The sequence below is a fragment of the Rhododendron vialii genome, chromosome 4a (genome assembly GCF_030253575.1).
Source record: "Rhododendron vialii isolate Sample 1 chromosome 4a, ASM3025357v1".
NCBI classification, from domain to species: domain Eukaryota; kingdom Viridiplantae; phylum Streptophyta; class Magnoliopsida; order Ericales; family Ericaceae; genus Rhododendron; species Rhododendron vialii.
This window is the reverse complement of record NC_080560.1, coordinates 20,710,369-20,729,506: the sequence shown is the minus strand read 5'-3', so window position 1 is coordinate 20,729,506 and position 19,138 is coordinate 20,710,369. Positions and strand designations below refer to the sequence as shown.

The window sequence follows — 19,138 nt, the reverse complement described above, 5'->3', positions numbered from 1 at the left end:
GTCACCAAGAAACTCAATATGCAGGATTGAGATAAATTGATCAAGGGTTGGCAATTGTTTGAGCTGTAGCTGTCGGTACTCACCCAGAGCTAAGTACCATTGACGAAGACGGCCAAGGAATTTTGCTGTACACTTAGTAATGAAAATACTAAGTGTAGCGTTGGGAGAGAGCATAGCTGCAGTGCACCAAGCATGAATCTCATAAAGTTTATCCAACCATTTTGATGAGGGAATGTTCTCAAAGGAGAAGCCTTGGGTATGGATATTGGAATGTGAAAAGGAATCAAAGGTTGGGATTTCTGGAGGTGGAGGTGTATCAAACTCAGGACCTTCTTCAATGATGGGATCTTTAACCTGTTCCTCTGGGTTTTCAGGGTTCATCATGAAAACATGAGAAATTGGCATTGAATCAATTGATTCAGTATCCGATTCAGACTCAATGGTTGGTTCAGGAGATGGGGCTTCTGGTATAGTGGCTAGGGTATGTAGGAGAGTGGATATTGGATTTTTGGAAAGGTTAGGAGTTGGCTGAACCATTAACTGGGGTGACTTTGAATTTGGGTCAGATGGTTTGGAAGGATTAGAGGTAGTTGGAGTAGATGTAGATGTAGATGGTGGAGACGGAATTGGTGGAGGCTGGACAAGTTTTATCTGGGGCTTTGGGAAAGGAAGTTTTGGTGGAGATGGTCTTTTTGGTGGAGGAAGAAAAGCTGATGAGCTCCCAAAGATATTGGACTCTCCGAATCTTGAAGTAGGGTTTATAGGTAAGGGTTGAGACATTTGAGGATACCCAAACAAACTTTCTTGAGAGTAAGATGGGAACATGTCAAATGGGTTTTTTTGCTGAGAATACTGCTGAGCTTGAAGTGAGTGAAGCTGATTTTTGAGGTGCTTCATTTCAGCATCCTTTTGAGAGAAAGCTGCTGAAAATGCTTGGTTGGCATACGCCATCTGGAGAAGTTCCTGGTGAACATTTTGAATTTTCTGCTGCAAATCTCTGATAAGAAGTTCCAAAGTTGATAACTTCTTATGAACAACATTCTCCAAATTTTGTTGGGAGTTAGCAATTCTCTGAAGAATTTTGTTCTGAGCCAGAGAATTTGCTGACTGCCAATTTATTGCTGCTTCTGCTGCTGAAACGGCTTTGGTACTACCATCAGGGAGAATAGTAGTAGAGTCTGGAATTTTATGCCGATGGGTCGTCCTTTCTTGGGAATTATGAAATTCCAAAGGAGGAAAATCTGCTTCAGTCCAGGAAGAGGATGAGGTGAACATAAAACATCCACTCGGTTGACTCGACGAACCATCATTAGATGGGGGTTGAGGAGGAGGTTGAGATTTACAAGGAGTGGGAGGTGACGAAGGACATATGGAACATGGACATTGATCTTCAAAGTCCTCGTCATCTTCTAGGATACTGTCTTCTAGACACTCATCACAGTCACAGGCATCAAAATAACAATGACCTGTTTCTAGATTTTTGAAATAGAAGACTGGAAGGCCACTGGGATCAAAATAGGGCCAGGCCTAGAACCATCCACAAACATGTTAATTCTTGAGGGAAAAATGACAGGATGGGTGGAGGCTGAGGCAGAGGTTTCTTTTGGGAAAGAAATCTCCACGGTACCATCAGGTTTTGAAATGAAAGTTGGGTTGGATGATTGGACAGGTGTAGGCTTGTTTTGATTTTTCTCATAAGCTGTAACCCAAGATTCTGGGAGAAGCTTGAGAAGCTCAGGACGGGAAATTTGTCGTGGTACATGGACACAAGAGGCTTGGTGAGGTGCATTAACAGTGAGGAAAATGGCTTCATCTGTGGAATATAGTAAGGACATGTCAAAGGCATGGTTTTGAAGACGATAAGCCATTTGGTAGTGAAGGGTTGCTGCATATGTGGTGGAAATTTGAGAGGCACCACCAATTTGAACCTGGACCTTCAAGGCAGATAGCAGATGAGGATCTGCTAATGGCATGTTGAAATTGGGTTAGAAGGTAAAGATTACAGTTCCAGCATTTAAAGTGGTTTGGACTGTGGCAATACATGCGTGCTGATACTGTAGAAACCTGGTATCGACCAGAGCAAGTCTGGAAGTAACAGGCAAACCTTTTCTACCATGGAAAGTGACAGCCAAGCGGATGGCTCCAAAATGAAGATGGGTAAATCCTTGTTGTTGCCAAAGGCGAGGCAAATCAACCGGGATTTCCAAAGGTAAGAGTTGTTCAGCTTCTGTAGCTGCTATGAAGCATTGATCAAATTTAAAGGCTTGAACATATTCTTTTACGGAGGTTGGGCGGTTTGTGGAGAAAAGTTGGGTGACGGTCTTTTTTACAGAAGTTTGTGGTCTGACAAAAGCATTATAGGGATTTAGGAAAGGGAGATCAGTAAGAGGGACTTTACTATCGTCAGGAAGGTATTCAAACTCATACAAATATTCAAGATTAGAAGAAGAAGATGAGGAATTTCTACTGGCAGAGGAACATGAAGGGACTAAGGATGACGTAGCAGAGGAGTGAGTGGTAAACAGATGATTCATTTTTAAGTAGAAATCTGGGTTCTCCTTTTCCTTAGTACAGCAAACCTTTTTCTTTTTCAACATAAGACCTTCAACCAATTTTGATGAATAAAATTTTGTATACAAGGGTAGATAAACCGAGACACACCGCTCAATAGCCAAAAGTCTCAAGGTACTTTAACCCACTGATACAAAATTCTTTTAACCAAAATAGTTGTTGATGAAGTTTCTGATGTGGAGGATCCTGAGAAGGCAACCACAGAGCATACGCTTTAAGTTTTTCTTTTAGAAAAGATTTAAAGTAGTTTTGGAAAAGAAGTTCCCAGAAAGGGGGTTTAAGCTAGAATGGAAGACATGGCTCTCTGATACCAAATTTACAGACACGAAGTGGGTACAAACACTAAGTAGGTTAGGATCGTAGAGAGAACACAACAAAAAAACAACAAGGAATTATAAGAACACAAAAGACTGGAATATTATTGTAAACACTGATTGGCTTTCTTACTTCCACTGACTTGGTTATTTACAGAGGGGATGCTCTCCTTTTATAGGCGTAAAGAGGCAACCAAATACATCATGCATGACCTCAGGAAAACAGACATAACACTATTACACTTTAGACTTGGTGAGACTTTTAGTAAAAGCAAACCTAATCCTATTTTTTGAAATATATGCGCTGGTGCTTGAATATCAAATTGTCAATATCTGTCAACATTTGTTTTCACAGAAAAAGATTATTCGGACTTGATACAAATAGTTGAAAACGGAAAGAGATGTATAACAGCAGTAGTACGGGTAGGGGTAGGGGTAGGGGTAGGTAGTAACTAATAGCGAAACTACTCTTCTAATTCAAAAAACAGCTATATACCAACCAGTGCAATACCACAACAAAAATAGATTAAGGAACTTGATCTTGCACAACAGAACTTTAACTTTCCGAAACAAATTTGGAGTGCTTAAAATAGGCAATAAATTGATGGGAGATTTTCCACCTATTAGTTTTGTAAGCCCACAAGTCCACTAACCAAAACCCTAGGGTACCTTATGAAAGTGCCTAAAACCCTAAACTCTATGAAAGTGTCTAAGCCACTAAAACCCTATGATAGGAAAGTGCACCCTAAAACCCTATGAAAGTGTCTAGGAATTAGATATGAGATATCAAATTAAATTTCCACCTTTAAAGCGTTAAAAATTTGTCAAATCTATACCAGCTGAAGTTTATCTATGTTCTGAGGAGCAATTGCAATATTCTTCTTGACATTCTCGCTCAAAATACTTTTTTTCTACAATTCGTCTACCAGCTGTTCATTTTCTTCCTTTTCTTTAGCCTTCTCAGCCTGGAAGGATACAAAAGAGTACACAACAAATAAAGAAGTTAGTGAATTAGTTCATCCTCAGTTAGTACCATTTCATGAGTAATGAGCAATCCAATTAATTGCTCAACCAAGAGAGTCTTGAGATCCTTTGCCTCTTCGATTGGCGTAACTTTGGACCTCCAATTCTTTGTTGCTAGTGCCCGTAGAATCTTTCTCACTATCTCCACATTTGGGAGTTTCTTGACCAAGTGATGTTAGTCCATTCACAATATTTGTAAAACGAGTATACATTTTAGATATGGTTTCATCAGGTTTCATTTTGAACATCCCATACTTGTGCGTTAGTGTACTAATTTTAGAATCTTTTACCTGACTAGTTCCTTCATTAGTGACCTCTAATGTATCCCAAATTTCTTTTGCAGTTTTACAAACAGATACTTTGTTATATTCTTTCGGACTAAGCCCGCAAAATAAAGCATTCATAGCTCTAGAATTTAAAGTGTACTTATTCTTCTCATCAGTACTCCACTTAGACTTAGGTTTTTCAGTAGTAATACCTTATGTGGTGATGGTTGGCTCTGTTTACCCTTCCTCCACGATAGTCCATAGGTCAAACTCCATTGACTCCATGAAATCCTCATTCTGTTTTTCTAGTAGCTATAGTGAGTTCGTTGAATAGTGGTGGTCTTCCAGTTCCCTCCATCTGACTTGTGTTGTTGGTTGCCATAGGATCTCCTTCAGGCGGTAAAACCTTTTAAATGAAGGCTCCAGGCTCTGATACCAATTGATATTGTAACCTAGAAGGGGGTGATTCGGGTGAATTGATTGGACCCTTGTGTTTAGCCCTTTTTGAGAACCTTCAACAATTAGGTTAGCACAACAGAATAAAAATCAATGTAAAGAATTAGAGACAGGAGATTTTTATAGTAGTTCAGCGAATTGTTTAGTCCACTCTTCAATGATGTTCCCTTGAACACTCACTGGTATCCACTATGCTCAGTACTTACACCATTGTTGGTTTTCACAGAAGCCAACACTTCTTTTACATCAAACAATTCTCTTCACTCAAATCTCAAACCTCTGGTACACTCAGACCAGATTGCCCAAACAAATAGAGACTCACAAGCCTAAGTGAAACACAGTGGATGTGGCTCTCTTTCTCACCAGGTAGGATAAGTGTAAGGGTGAAATACAAGTGTAGCTCACAACCTCTAAGAGTAAAGCAAGATTCAACAATGAAAGTTTTTTCTCTTTGAGGAGTCTGACCAATATAATCTACAGTGAGAAAATAACAGACTATGATTTCTGTAACATGATGCTCTTTGTATACTCTTTGAATGCTTTCTTGACTTGGTTGTTAAATGCCAAAGAGATCTTCTCTTTATAAAGAGAACAAATGAATCCCAGAAGATCTTGCAGATGAAGCCCAACGTTCAACTCATTGAATTTTGTTTCTCCTTTGCGGCTCCTATACATAAAGTCAATATATGTGCACACAAAATCCAAAGATATCATATAGCACAAAATATTTCTGTGGAAATGTAAACACTAGTACGTACAACCGTATTTTTTGTAATAATTGTAAATCCAACTTTTTCAAATCTTGAAAACTGAAGAATTCAAGTTGGCCAACTAAATTAAAAGAGGAGGCAGATATGAAGACAAAAGCAAATATATGCATTTACTGCATATTCCCCTTTTTCAGATTTGATAGTCAAGAATGAAAAAGTTAACCTGATATTTTCTCAAATTGAAGGTGGCAAAATATAGATAAAAGATAGAAAATATATTTTGCATAAAATATGTGAAGAAACTCCAAAGGATATGACATGGTCCCATGATACAATCTAGAGAGAGAAGAAAAGGAAACAAAGTAATGAAATAGAGTGCTATGTTCTTGGAAAGCCAGGCTTGCCTCTTAGGCCTTCCTCCCGGCATTCTGCCCAGGCTCCTGCCCATGCCTACTGAGCTCTCATTTGACCCAATTGGGCCCATTTAGTTCCCGATTATGATTAGGCCTTAGGCCCAATTTGCAAAGATGGCCCATTAAATTTGCAAACCTGTCCATACAAAAATAAGTCCAATAACATAATATCCAAGATATTACACACCATTGAAATCCATTTTAATAGAGTAGAATCAACAAAATACCTAACAAAGCTTGCCAAGAGTTTTAAAGAAACTTTAGTTAATATTCTCAAAGACTTCAGGACCAGAAAACTAAATCAGATAAGCATATAAACAGCAAGTCCTACCATAGAAGTGCAAACACAAAAGAAATCAATCGTGTACGTACATATCAGCAAGTATGTACTCAGTACACCTAAAATTGGTTGCCTTTAGGAGTAGGGTCGTCCACGGTCCGAATTGGATCGGATTCCTATGAATCCAATCCTAATCCGTATCTCAAGGTTTTAAGAAAATGCAATCCAATCCTAATCCAAAAGTCTCACGGTTCGGTTCCAATCCGAACCATGAGTCACGGTTTGGTCCCGGTTTTATCCACAAATTTCCTTCCATAAAAATAAAATGATGCTACTGCCAACTAAAAATGCAAAGTGCAAACACTTATTAGTGTTATGGAATGTTACAACCAATAAGTGTTTTCAGCCTTGCTGGTTTCAAGTTTTAGATAACATTACAGCAAGTTAGTTCCATTGTTTTAGTATAGAATCATTCAAGACAGCAACCAAATAGACAGCAACCAAATAAAGGCTAGTCCAAATTCCACCAACAAAATATGCAAATTCTGGTCAAGCATTATGTACTTATTACCTTAAGTTTATAATATTGTCACATTAATGTAAAATTGTTAAAAAAAAATTCATAACAATTAGTAAAGTTATAATTATTACACACACACACATATTATTTTTTTAAATATCTCACGGTCCGGTTCGGTTAATCCATGGTTTTGAAATGAAAATCCAATCCTAATCTGTATCTCACGATTTTTTAATTTTTTGATTCGTGTCTTTTGGACTTCGGTCCGGACTGGTTTCACGGTTCTTGATTTTTCTTGGACAGCCCTACTTGGGAGGGTAACAGAAACTCGGTGGATAGCATTTGCTTGGTCAGTAGCACCTGAGAGTGTTTCGCACATTGACAACCTAATCCAAGAGAGAAGTGATTCCCAGGTTGTGGAATGCCTATGCAATGGAAATGTGGATGTACTGGAAAATCTCCTGTACCATGTCTATGTATAATATGGGGTCTTTTCTCCCTCTTTTTGTGGTTTTCATTCAATGTTTTAGTTTAGTGGCCTTAGCATTTGTAGTAGTGAGTTCTTCTATTGTACACGTCTTGTATGGCTTGGTTGTGCTCCTTTTTGGCACCTTCTCAATGAATTACACTTGACAAGACATACATATATAGTACATGCAAAACTACAGATATTCATATGCATACATATATTTAGAGAGAGGAGGAAGAAGTGATAGATAAGTATTTCTCAAATTAAAGCATCCTAAGATGGAAAACCCCCACATGGCACAAATGAGGACTCTTCACTCTAGACTGCTTTAACTTGACAAAGAAGTTTATTTTGCAATCAAATAACTTAACAAGTTCTACGATAGCATATAGATTTCAAGTATACAAAATCTAAGGAATCTGAGGTCTTTTGCTAAATAAGGAGGGCTCTCCGATTTCTATTTCTTTCTGTTTTGACAATAATTCAGACAGCAGGTAAGAGCACTATGGGAAAATGCCACGTCAGGAGGTCTACTCCAGAATCTCACACTTACCAGCAAGGCCCGTGGCCCAGTAGTAAGGCAAGTAACCCTTTCAGAACCTTGTCCCTCCTCAGTCAAAACAAAGTACCTCGGGCTCCATGTGCCTCCTCTCTAATCTCTATACACAGGAGTACTAGGAGTCTAGGACAACTTGAGGAGATTCCCACGATCAATGTTTCTAAAGGCAAATACCTAATGTGAGTCTCTAACCCCCATAAGGCAACGTGTAGTCCTCAAGGTGTTGAGGCATAAGTATTTAGAATTTAATTTAGAGTTAAATAAATACACATAGTTAAATTCAATTCATCACATAAACGGAGAGCAATGGGTCTGACATGTAGGCGATTTGGCAATTCTTGACAAGGGTGTGGAGGAGCTCCGATTCTCCATGGCTAACAGTACGATATCCATAGTAGACGGGCTGGGTTGCAAAGCGCTCGATTCCAACGAAGTAAGGAGGAAGCAGAAAAACACCACTGATCCTTTAATCTGCCCTCAAACCCACTCGATGATACCAGGAAACCCTTCGCACTCATCTTCTCTAGGGTTTGGAGCTCACAACCCCAAATCGATCAAGACCTCTAGTCCAGCTCGGAAGCTACAACAAGCCCTCTTCGAAGAGAGCTTGATATTGGAGGCTGAAGAGAGAGCAACTCATGTTACCCATGCACAAGGCAATACGTACCAGTTCACTCGCCAACCATCGGAGGTACAAATCTCAAACCCTAAAACTCTGTACTATGAATGAGGGAACCCCTATTTGGAAGGTGACCCTAACCTCGGGTACAGCCCCAAATCTCTCAAACCTAGGTATACTTTGGACCCATCTGCAGGTCTGATTCATGGCACAACACCCACCCTAGGGCTTGACTCCAAACCTGTCCAGCAATATATACCGCCAGTAGTCCAATAGTCCAACAACACAATCCACTCTTACCATCCTCATCAAAATAACTTTAAACCCAATTTAGGATCTAAACCTAAAAATTGGGCCTCAATTCTCCAGTCACAGGGTCCATCTATGGATATGAAACTTGAGTACTTTCCTGATCTTCAGAGAGCTAAGACAGCTCAAGTGGAAATTGCAGTAGAGTTGACTCAGGTGGGCAAGCGGAATAGATACTTGATAGGCCATTTCCTTGATGGGAAAATGGCATATCCTCTCATTGTATCCACTGCTAGGAATCAATGGAAAGACCTGTTTGTAGCTGTTAAACCAGATGTAGCTGGTTTCTACCTCTTTGAATTCAAGAATGAGCAAGCAAAAATGCAAGTTCTTGAAGGAGGGCCATACTTCTTTTCTCAAAAATACCTTGTGCTCAAAGACTGGCATAGGATGATGAAGCCTGCTCAGGATCAACCTGCCAAAATTCCAGTTTGGGTGAAATTACATGATCTACCCTTTGAACTTTGGAATCAAGAGTGTCTTAGTAGAGTGGCTAGCACAATTGGGAAACCATTGCATGTGGATCAAGCCACTGCAAAAACTGCTAGACGGCCAGGCCTTCTCAACACCAAATCAATAAAAGCCAAAATATGCATTGAGATTAATGCTGAGCAGGACCTCCCTGATGAAGTCAGTGTGGAAGGAGAATCTGTGGTGGTACCCATTGAATACCAAGTCCTTCCACCTATATGTACAACTTGCCATGTCTTTGGCCACACCTCAACTAAGTGTGCTAAATCACCTCAACTAAGTGTGCTAAATCAGCTTCCACATCTTCAATCCCTCAACAACCAGCAAAACAGGAGTGGGTTCAGGTACATAATGGGAAACTTAAAGGTGTTCAGACCTCTACCAGCCAAAAGAAGCCTGGCTCCCTCATATCCAATCCAACCTCTTCAGGACCTCGACAAGTCAGTGTATCAGCTGCAACTTCTGATCAAATAGAGGAACTTCTGATCAAATAGAGGAAGACCAAAGTGATTCTGAGGAAGATCTATTAGAGGTCTTAGAAGGCGTAGTTAGCAGCTCTAAGGAGGCTGACACCTTAATTCAGCAGCCAAAGCAAACTGTGCTGAATTCAGCAGTCACTGATCCAGAAACAACTGCTCCAAGGATTGGACCATCTCCTACAGTTTATGATCAAACCTCTGGGAAAATGGCTAACATTAACCCCCAATATGAAGCCAGGCAACAACTTACTCCTAAGCCACCTGATATTCAAAATGCAAGGCTCAAGGAGAAGGCTGCTGAGTTGGTGACCAATAAGCCACTTTCCAAATCTGCTTTAAAGAGAGTGAGGAAGCAATTAAACGAGCAGTCACTATGTTCCTTGACTAGCAAAGGCCAGTAATCTTTTGTATCCTTTTTGTCAGGGCAGTATTCTAATATTTCCACTTCCTGCCATTCATTTCTAGTACTACTTAAATTTGTTTTATGTCTATGCAACCTCTTAATTTGGGATTTTGGAACATTAGGGGTCTTAATGACCCAATCGAACAAAAAGAGGCTAAAACTTTTGTGAATCATAACAAACTCTCCCTTGGATGGTTCTGACATGTGAGCCGATTCTTGGAGATCTCTGACAAGTCCATGGAACTGCTGTGACTTTCTTCCGTGGCAAACAGATCAATTTTGTTCGCGGAAGGGCTGGGATGCAAGGCTTGGGATTCCAATGAGCTTCAGCAGAAACAGAAGCTCTCATTAGAACACCATGAAAGCTCAGTTCTTGTTGAGCTTCAAACCCCTCTTTCACATTCACCCAAATTGGCTAAAAATCTAAACCCTTCTCGGCTGATCCAAACCCAGACGATTTCCAATCGGTCTTCCTATACCCCTCTTGAACCCACTCACAAACCCTTTGATCTTTGCCCTGGGGCTATACATCCATCGATTTCATCTTCTAATCCATCTAAGTACCCTAGCCCCTCCCGTAAGCTTCAGCAAGTGCTCTTTGAAGAGGGCTTAATACTGGAAGCAGAGGACCGAGCGCGTCACACTCATGCAATTGCATCCCAGTTCCATCGTCAACAACAAGGGGAACAACCCTCAAACCCTTCATCTTCGTCTTCGTCTGGATTTGGAGTTCACTGTCCATTGAAAGTAGAAGTTGAGGAGCGAGTTCTTCATCTACATGACAATGGGTACCAGTCTGAACATCTGAGTAAAGAGGTACAAAATTCCAACTCTAATTCTAATCCTAAAATGTTGTTCAATGCTCGTGGGAACTCTTATGTGGAAGGTGATCCAAATTTAGGGTATACATTGGAGGACACTAGACCTAGACCTGGAAATGCTCCTTCTCAGCCTACTTGAATGCACCATCCCAATCCCAACTTCAATTCTGGTCAGCACAGGCCTAAACCAAAAAATTGGGCCTCTCTTCTTCAATCCCAGAGTCCATCTCTAGTATGAAACTGGCTTATTTCCCGGACCTTCAGAGGGGAAAAGAAGCTATAGTTGAAATAGATGTCAAATTTACTGAGGTAGGAAAATGGAATAGATATTAGGTGGGTCATTTCCTAGATGGAAAGATGCCCAATCCCCTTCTCGTATCCACTACTAGAAATCAATGGAAAGATCTCTTTGTGGCTGTTAAGCCAGATGTCTCTGGTTTCTATTTATTTGAATTCAAGAATGGGCAAGCCAAGTTGCAGGTTTTAGAGGGGGGTCCTTATTTCTTCTCCCAAAAATATGTAGTCCTTAAAGACTGGCACAAAATGATGAAACCTCTCCAAGATCAACCTTCCAAAATCCTTGCATGGGCGAAATTTCATGATTTGCCTCTTGAGCTGTCGACCTAAGAATGTATTAGCAGAGTTGCTAGTACGGTAAGTCGACCTATTCATGTTGGTCAAGCAACTGCCATGACCTCCAAGCAACCAGGGCTGATACACACCAAGTCTACCAAAGCAAGGGTATGTATTGAGATAAGCGCAGAACAGGAGTTACCTGATGAAGTAACTGTTAGTGTTCAAGGGGGACAGTCGTGGTGCCCATTGAATACCAAGTTCTCCCTCCCATGTGTACGCAATGCCATGTATTTGGTCATTCCACAACCAAATGTGTCAAGCATACTGTTGCCCCTCTTCCTCCACCGATTGAGTTGGAATGGCAGATTGTGAATCATGGGAAGCAGAAGGTGGTCCCCCTCATTTCCAATCCAACCTCTTTAGGGCCCCAGCAATGCAGTGTATCTGGAACTCGTGATCCAATCCAAGAAGAGCAAAATGATTCTGAGGAAGACCTGTTAGAGGTTTTACAGGGGGTAGTTAGCAGCTCTAAAGAGGCAGAGTCCTTAATCCAGCAGCCAAAGCCAGCTATTCCATTAGGTGTGAGCACAATGCATCCTGTCACTTCTACTTCTACTGATCCAGCTACTGTTCCTGATCAAGCAGTTCATGATCATATCTCTAGGGAAGTGGCACATTTAGTTCTTGCTCATCCTACACCTAAGCCTCCTGATAGTCAGAATGACAAATGCAAGGAGACAGCTGCTGAGTTGGCTATCAATAAGTCACTCTCCAAATCAGCTTTAAAGAGGGTGAGAAAGCAATTGAGGGAGCAGTCACTTTGTTCTTTGATCAGTAAAGGCCAGTAACCATTTGTATCCTTTTGTTAGGCAGTATTCTAATATTTCCATTCTCTGCCATCTAATTTCTGCTCTGCTTAAATTTGTTCGATGTCTATGCAACCTCTTAATATGGGATTTTGGAACATTAGGGGACTTAATGACCCAATAAAGCAAAAAGAGGTTCAAACTTTTGTGAAACTTAACAAACTCTCCCTTATGGGGTTGCTAGAGCATAAAATAAAAGAAGTGTTGGCTTCTAGAATAATGAAATATGTTTGTCCTGAATGGAATTTTGTGAGCAATTACCCTCAAGCTCCAATTGGTAGAATTCTAGTGTGTTGGGATCCTACTGTTGTTCAGGTTCAGGTACTTGGCCAATTTGACCAATTCATTCACTGTGAAGTGCAATCCAATGGTGGAGGGGCCCCTTTTTGGCAACCTTGGTGTATGGGGCTAGCAGTTACCTGGAAAGACAAGCACATTGGTCTAGTCTTCATCTTCTTAACTCCTCATTTCCTTGGATTGTGCTTGGAGACTTTGCCATTAGATTTCCCATAGATAAGATCGGGGGCACTTTGAACTGGCCCCCTTATATGAATGAGTTTAATCAATGCCTGTATACTTTAGAACTTGATGATCTTCGGTATACAGGGTGTCTTTACACTTGGGCAAACAAACAGGATCCCCTTCGTTTTGTAAGTACCAAGCTGGACAGAGTTCTAGTTAATGAGCATTGGATGACTACTTATAGCAGTTCTAATGCTCATTTCTCCATTCCTGGGGTATCTGATCACTCCCCTGCCATTGTTTGTATCACTCCAAATACAGAGAAATCTCTTAAACCTTTTAAGTTCTTTGATTTCCTAGCTGATCAATCCTTAGTTTCTAACTGTGGTCCAGAAGGTTTGGCGGGGAGTGGTCATTGGGAACCCAATGTTCTGTGTCTGTGAGAAACCCAGACGATTGCAAGCTGAGTTTAAGCAAATCAATAAAAGGGACTTCAATGATATTTCTAAGAGGGTAGATGACTCTAAACAACTTCTGGAATCACTACAAAAGGACTTAGGCTCTCATCCATTTGATCCCTCTATTATAAGACAAGAGAGGGTGGTCCACAAGCAATTCCTCAATTTATTAAGAGTTGAGGAAAGTTTGGCCAAGCAAAAGTCAAGAATACAGTGGCTTAAATTGGGTGACCAGTGCACCTCCTTTTTCTTTAAATCTGTGAACAGTATTCGTAATAGAAGCAAGATTACTAGTTTGGTCTTAGATGACCTCTCATCCATGATATTAAAGATATTAAAACCAAATTTGTTAGTTTCTACACTGATTTTCTTGGCTCTTCCCACCCTACTGCCTATCAAGGGCTAGATAGGGTTCAACAAGTGGTCAGGCAGAGGTTAACTGATGGTCAAATGATGGCCATGGTTGCTGAGGTTACTGATTTGGAGATAAAAGACACCATCTCGTCTTTTAACCCTACCAAAGTTCCTGGTCTTGATGGTTATAATGCAGGATTTTTCAAGAAGGCTTGGCCTATCATAGGCCATGAAATCACAGCAACTGTAAAATCCTTTTTTAGGACTGGTCAATTGCTAAGGAAAGCAAATTCTACAATTGTAGCTTTGGTTCCTAAAGTCTTCAACCCTTCAAAGGTTGGGGATTATAGACCCATCTCTTGCAGCAACACTGTTTACAAGTGTATCTCTAGAATTCTTGCTAAAAGAATACAATTAGCTCTTCCTTCTCTAATTGACTCTATCTAATTTGGCTTTGTTAAAGGAAGAAGGATTGCTGGTAACATATTCTTGACACAGGAACTTATGAGAGGATACCATAAATCATCTTCCTCTCCAAGGTGTGCTATGAAGGTAGATATCATGAAGGCATATGATAATGTGAGGTGGGAATTCCTTTGGGATGTCCTATCGGCAATGAATTTTCATCCTACCATGATCAAATGGCTGCAAGCTTGTGTTACCACTGCTAATTACTCTCTTAGCATTAATGGGGAAACTACTGGTTATATCCTTGGGAAAAGAGGGCTAAGACAAGGAGATCCATTGTCCTCATACTTATTTGTCATTGTGATGGAGATCCTCACTTGTCTGCTTAAGGAGAAATCCATCCTTCCTGATTTCCATTTTCATTAGAGGTGTGGAAGTACTAAACTTATCAATCTCTACTTTGCAGATGATCTCATGATTTTTTGTAAGCGCGATCTCAATTCAATCAACCACATTCAGGATGCACTCATAAAGTTTCAGACTTTGTTAAGCCTATCTCCTAGTCCTGGGAAAAGTAGCATTTATTTCTCTGGAGTCAGCATAAGCTCTAGATTATCCATTCTAAATGTCCTAGGGTTCAAGGAAGGCACTCTTCCTGTAAAATATCTTGGAGTGCCTCTTATCTCTACTAAGCTTAAAGCCTCTGATTGTCAGCGACTGGCGGATAGCATTACTGCTAAAGCAAAGTCTTGGACAAATAGAGATCTAACTTATTCAGGTAGAGTACAGTTGATCAAGAATGTACTCTTCTCCATGCAAACCTGTTGGTCCTCTTTATTTATCATCCCTAAAAAAGTGATTAAAAAGGTAGAGTCTATACTTAGGGCTTTTCTTTGGTCTGGTCCTGACCTCAAGAGAACTGGTGCTGAGGTCTCTTGGGAGCACTTGTGCTCTCCTAAGCAGGAGGGGGGGGGGGGGGGGGGGGGGGGGGGTCTTGGATTCAAATCCATGCAAGTTTGGAACAAGGCTGCCACCTTAATTCAATGGGTTAAATCAGCAGCCAAAGCAAACTGTGTTGAATTCAGCAATCACTGATCCAGAAACAACTGCTCCAAGGATTGGACCATCTCCTACAGTTTATGATCAAACCTCTGGGAAAGTGGCTGACATTAACCCTCAATCCGAAGCCAGGCAACAACTTACTCCTAAGCCACCTGATATTCAGAATGCAAGGCTCAAGGAGAAGGTTGCTGAGTTGGTGACCAATAAGCCACTTTCCAAATCTGCTTTAAAGAGAGTGAGGAAGCAATTAAAGGAGCAGTCACTATGTTCCTTGACTAGCAAAGGCCAATAACCTTTTGTATCTTTTTTGTCAGGGCAATATTCTAATATATCCACTTTCTGCCATTCATTTCCAGTACTACTTAAATTTGTTTTATGTCTATGCAACCTCTTAATTTGGGATTTTGGAACATTAGGGGTCTTAATGACCCAATCGAACAAAAAGATTAACAAGGTTGCCACCTTAATTCAAGTCTGGGGGGGAGCAATCTATGTGGTGTCAATGGGTTAAATCATATTTAATAAAAGGGAGGAATTTTTGGAATCTTAAAATCCCTGGGGATTGCTCATGGGTTTGGAGGAAATTATTTAACCTTAGACCTTTGGTGCACCCATATTTTATTAGTGTACTAGGTGATGGCCAATCCACTTCATTGTGGTATGATAATTGGCATCCACTAGGTCCGCTAATTGCAACATTTGGCCCCAGAATTGACTTTGATTCTGGTATTTCTAGGGATGCTATTGTGTCTCACATTTTACAAAACTCAAGTTGGGTTTTTCCCATTACACAAACCCTAGAGCTCAATGAGGTAAGACGAACCTTGCCTCCTCTTATCCCCTCTAGATTGGAAGAGGCAGATCACATTAGATGGACTCTCACTTCTAATGGTCAGTTCACAATTGCATCTCTGTGGGATAAATTGAGAACGCCCTTCCCAACAGTTGTGTGGCACAAATTGGTGTGGTTCCTAGCCCATATTCCAAAATGTAGCTTTGTCACTTGGCTGGCTATCCAGAATAGACTATCCACTGCTAATAGGCTGGTGCTGTTTGGCATGAACCTTTCCCCTCAGTGTAGTTTTTGTCAAGGGAGTGAGTGTAACGCCCCCAATTTTGGGTACGTTAAAGAAAACATTTTAATACAAAAACAAGATGAGTCTGGCTCATTATTACAACATAACTCTCATGAGAGTACTTTTATTACATAAGGGAAGGGAACTAAGGTTCCTAACTACAGCTCCGCCTGCTCCTCCATCTGAGCCAGCTCTTCAGCTCCAAAGGCCTCCAAGGTGTACTGCTCACCTTGATCATCTACAAAGTCTGACACATTATACCAGCGTCGCCACCGATATAATATGTCAGGGTCACCAAAGGTAACACCATGAGCTACAAAAGCTCAGCAGAACAAACCCATACCCGCTAACCCATAACTTACAAACAACAGGTTATACAATCATCGATTTCCACATGATACATGTATATACAGCTAACAATGACACATCCATATTCGTTAATCATCTATCGTTGGTGTCCAAGATTTCCGTGTTTCTCCTACGCGACTCGTCGTAGACCGTGTCAACATTTTCATTTACAAATCAATCTTTCAAAAACCATTTGTTTAACACACCCAACCTCGGTTCCGCCGTTCCGGGTTCCCGAGTATCCTCACAATAGTTCCGCCGCACCGGGTTCCCATTGGCACACAAAATCTTGCATTGGCTCCTCTCCGCGGATAACCAAGCCATACCTCACCATGGTTCCGCCGGTCCGGGTTCCCATGGGAACGCACACAACCTCACAATGGTTCCGCTATTCCGGATCTCCATTGGAACACACACAACCAACTCACATTATGCCACCAAAACCGGTCATAATGTAGTTTCAAAAATATTTCCTTCCTCGGAAAACATTTCCTTTCATTAATCACACCCTAGGTGCCATGTTTCTACTTTCTCGGTTCTCGTGTCTCGTTTACATGCAAAGACTCCGTGGTAGGACAAAAGTAAGCATGAAACATTCTAACAAGATCATCCAATTCTATAATATACCACAAGTAACACATTCGATTTATGTATGCAAGCTCATACTCCTTGGAATATCAAAATATGAATACTTCGATTCACATGGTAACGTTTTAACTTTCGAAAACCGTTCTTTCTTAAAGATCAAACAACATATGTTTTACTTGGAATAAGTAAGTAAGTGAGTAAGGATAAACTTAGAGTTAGGGGTAAGAATAATCTACCTTGATCCGAAACTAGTCGGGGCCGAATAAGCTAGTTGGAAGTTTTCTACGGGTGGTGAAACTCGCAAATCTGGACCAAACTTTGGATGGCAGTAACTCGGTCAATATTTGGCCGAATATGATCGTTCTTGGGTCGAAATCGAAGTTCTCGAAGTGCTCTACAACTTTTGTGAAGGAAGTTGATCCTAGAAACCACTTTAGGTAGGAGAAAAATGGTGATAAAGGAAGAGACAGTATGCTGTCTGGAAATGGAAATCCGAGATTTTTACTGAACTTCGGATGCCAATATCTTTGTCATTTCTTCACCGATTGGGATGGTTCTTGGGTCTAACTTGAAGCTTTCGAAGTGCTCTACAACTTTCCCGAAGGGAGTTGGTTCTAAAAACTACTTTAAGCAGGAGAAAAATGGAGATTCGTGAAGGGCAGTAGGCTGTCTGGAAATGGAAATGGTTTCTAGAGAGAAGAGAGAGCAAAGGAGTGAAGGTGTGAGTTGAATGGAAGGCATGGGGTGCTATTTATAGCCAACACTTAAGCTCCTCCTCCCTCCTCTATGGCCGCCGCCCCCCCCCCCCTTCTCTCCTTTCTCCCATGGATTTTGCTCCATTGTCATGTCCAATCAAGCTTGAAAGCATGCCAAGTCTTCCATGACTTGTCTTTTCCAATTTAGGCCAAATCTTAGGCCATCATGAAGGGTTTTTGACTTGTCAAGTCTATGGGGAGGTTGCTTGTAAGAAAGAATAAAATCATTGGCTAACTTTGTACTTTGAAAGACTAGAAATGGGTTGGCAAGTGGTCAAAAATAGGCTTAAGGCTATAAATGTTGCTTGTGTAAGTAATCAAAACTCATGCACACACTCCACCCCACTCTCTCACTCTCGGCCTCTCTCTCCCTCCTAGGTACATATGTCTAGGAAAGTAAGTCTAGAATTATTAGGTTTAAGTCTAGAACATAGGTGTGCATGCATGGCAAAGCTAGCCTTGCTTCCAAAAATGATGGGATTCTTTGTATGACTTGTCTTGTCATGCTTATTGGCAAGTCAAAGGTCTATTAACCAAGGGACAAAAATTTCCCTAACAATTATGGACCAAGGGGTAAATGAATATTGGTCATAATTAGGGTTTGAAATGACTAAACATAGGAATAAAATGATTACTCCTATGGTCTAATGGTTCAATAGGGTTCGGAGGGTTTCATAAGGTTCAAAGACGGTCAAAAAGGTTCATCTAGGGTTAGGGGAATTGTAACTAGGTGAATCGGTGATCCGGTTCCTCCAACTAATCGGTTGGGAGCTAACTCTAATTGCCACGTAGGACTCTTAGTCAAGAAGAATATTTTTAAGGACTTAAATCTAATTATGACGGATTATAAAAATAAAAAGAATTTTTTTGTAGCAAATCCAAGTAATTAAAATAAAATTTAAATATTTAACGAAATTTTTATTTACCAAAAATCAGGGTCGTTACAGTGAGAGTCATGACCACCTTTTCTTTAATTGTGCGTTCTCCCAACAGGTGTGGAACACCATGCTTTCTAAAGTTAGGGTCTCTTGGCACTCTAGAACTTGGCCTGAATGAGTCACTTTCCTCTCAGATTTAAAAAGCAAATCTTTTCAAACTGTTATTGCAAAGTTGGTCTTTACGACTATTGTTTATCATATTTGGATTGAAAGGAATGTGAGGAAGTTTCAAGGAGTATCTTCCTCTTGGGAGGTAACTGCTCACAAAATTTACTCCATGGTGAGGTCACGACTTTTATCATTATCTGCCCTGCTGTGGGCTACCACTGCCTCGGGTGAGATCGGGGCGGCCCGAAAAACACATGCTGCTCCGGCTGATCGATTTGAAAATTTTTGAAGAGTCGCCACCCGGATTTGTGGTTCGCCACCCGAGAAACCGTTTTCGATTTGAAAATTGATCGATTTGAATTGAAAACCAGAGATCATTCGAGGATTCGGAAGCCATGTTACGAGAGGGGAAGGGTTTTACGGCACCCCCCCTCACCCGGCGCGATGTCGGTCTCT

The 19,138-nt window shown here is 40.8% G+C and overlaps 1 pseudogene; it reads right to left on the bottom strand.

The window, feature by feature from the left end:
• Positions 1-4,845: 4,845 nt before the first annotated feature.
• LOC131323807 (THO complex subunit 2-like) overlaps positions 4,846-19,138 on the bottom strand; it is a 71,643-nt pseudogene continuing 57,350 nt past the window's right edge.